General features: G+C 42.2%; 1 pseudogene; it reads right to left on the bottom strand.

Annotated features, from left to right (window-relative positions):
• Window positions 1-860: 860 nt before the first annotated feature.
• Window positions 861-1,790, bottom strand: LOC144255990 (olfactory receptor 1A1-like; annotated as a pseudogene).
• Between the last annotated feature and the right edge of the window lie 413 nt (window positions 1,791-2,203).

Genomic DNA, 2,203 nt, shown 5'->3' with positions numbered 1-2,203 from the left:
TCCCAGTCACGTCATTATCAACACTGGTCTTTTTTCTTCATGTATTATATGCCACCTAAGATTTTGGTCATTATTTTGTGTTGGAATGAATTATACCAGCATTGATTTCATTTATTAGATCAGAATCATTATTCCTTTAAACCATGAAAAACCTACATTACCATCATTTTAGTAAAATTTTAGGGAGAACTCTATGATCTTAAAAGACAGTTTTATTTTAATCAATATGAAGGAAGCATAAAAAGATATTCCTAAATTCCTCAAAGATTTTAAAGATGGATAAATTATGTCCACTCCAATTATCTGTAATCATTATCTGATTGCATATCAGAGACATTATCGTCATTCACCCATTCTACCTCTGCCAGCGTTTACTGGGTGTACCTTATATGACCAGGATTGTGAAGATAGTCTTATGTGAATACAGCTCCTGCCCTCAGAGGCTTTCAAGCCTACTAGGCTGGATTAAACATAATAGCCACATAAAAATGCTGACTTTTAGTCTTCAAAGCATGAGATCTGACCACACTCTGTGACACCAGCAGGGCAGATATTGTTGTTTCAATACGTAGATGTAGAAGCCTAGGGTCAAACTTTTTTCAACTTTACTCTGCTAGTCAGTTGCAAAGGGGGAATGTGAACCCAATAGCTTGTGCTGCTGATCAGCCAACCAAAATAGAAATGTGGTCAAAGTGATCATTTCCATAAGTTGTTTCACTAAATGGCTATAAGTTTTTAGAGACTAGAGATTTATGGCTCTAAAGCTTGGAAGAAGCTTTTTGTAGGAGATAACATTGAAGGTGATATTCCAAGTTCCTCCCAGTGGTGAGCACTGTATGCAGTGTATGACCTCACATTGGTTATGAAGAGCTTCTTCTGTGAAAGAGTTTCTTCAGAGCAGCCTTCATGTCTTGGTTTCTCAGACTGTAGATGAAAGGATTTAACATGGGGGTCACTGTCATGTACATCACAGCAAGCACAGCATCCTTTAGGCTGTAAGTGGTCAGAGGTCGGAAATACATGCCCATGACTGTCCCATAGTACAAGGAAACAACTGTGAGGTGAGACCCACAGGTGGAGAAGGCTTTGCATACACCCTTTGTGGATGGAACGCGGAGGACCGTGGAAAAGACACGAACATAGGAGACAACGATGCACAGTAATGGCACAGAGAAAACACCAACCCCTAGGTACATCATCTTCACGTTCAAGTGTATGTCAGAACAGGACAGCTTGAGCAAGGGAGAAATGTCACAGTAGAAGTTGGCCACTTCCTTGCTGCCACAGAAGGACAGAGCAGCTGTGAGCAGAGTGTGAGGAAGGGCATTGGCATTTCCAATCACCCAGGATGCAACCACCAGCAGGACACAGGACCTTGGACTCATGATGGCTGTATAATGAAGAGGGCGGCTGATGGCCATGGCTCAGTCATATGCCATGGCCACCAGTATGTAGCTTTCTGTGTTGACCAAAGCTATCATGAAATACATCTGTGTCAGGCATCCCCCAAAGGAGATGGCTTTGCTGCCCAGGAGATGATTGGCCAGCATCTTAGGGATGGTTACAGAGGAGAAGAAGATGTCGACAAGGGAGAGGTTGGCCAGGAGGAACTACTTGGGGTTGTGGAGGTGAATGTCAGAGAGAATGGCGAGGATGATGAGCAAGTTTCCTACCAGGGTGATGGGGTAAATGAACAGGAAGAGGATTAAGAAGAAATCCTCCTGCTCCTGCTGACCTGTGACTCCCAAGAGGATGAACTCCATGGTAGAAGACTGGTTTTCTTTCTTCATGGTTCCTTTGACATGAAAGGTGATATTATGATAATTATTAGTGCCATTACTGTGCATTATGATCTTCTGTATGCAACACTTTTGACTCTAGTGATAGGCTTTCTCAATACCTGCCTTCATAAAATCCAGAGATACTCAAACTTTGGAGAAACATTTCTGTTGGTCTATGGAACTAACTGACATTCACCAGGACACTCATGTCTACAAAATGAGCAATGTGTGAATCAGAAGTATTCATCCTCTGTGGGAGAAAGGTGGGGCTGCAAATTGGTACAGCCAATATGGAAAGCAATATAGAGATTTCTTGGAAAACTGGGAATGGAACCACCATTTGACTCAGCTATCCCTCTCCTCGGTCTATAACCAAAGGACTTGAAAACAGAATATTACAGGAACACAGCCACATCAATGCA

Source organism: Urocitellus parryii, chromosome 7 (genome assembly GCF_045843805.1).
Source record: "Urocitellus parryii isolate mUroPar1 chromosome 7, mUroPar1.hap1, whole genome shotgun sequence".
Classification (NCBI taxonomy): Eukaryota; Metazoa; Chordata; class Mammalia; order Rodentia; family Sciuridae; genus Urocitellus; species Urocitellus parryii.
This window is presented reverse-complemented; position numbering and strand designations above follow the sequence as displayed.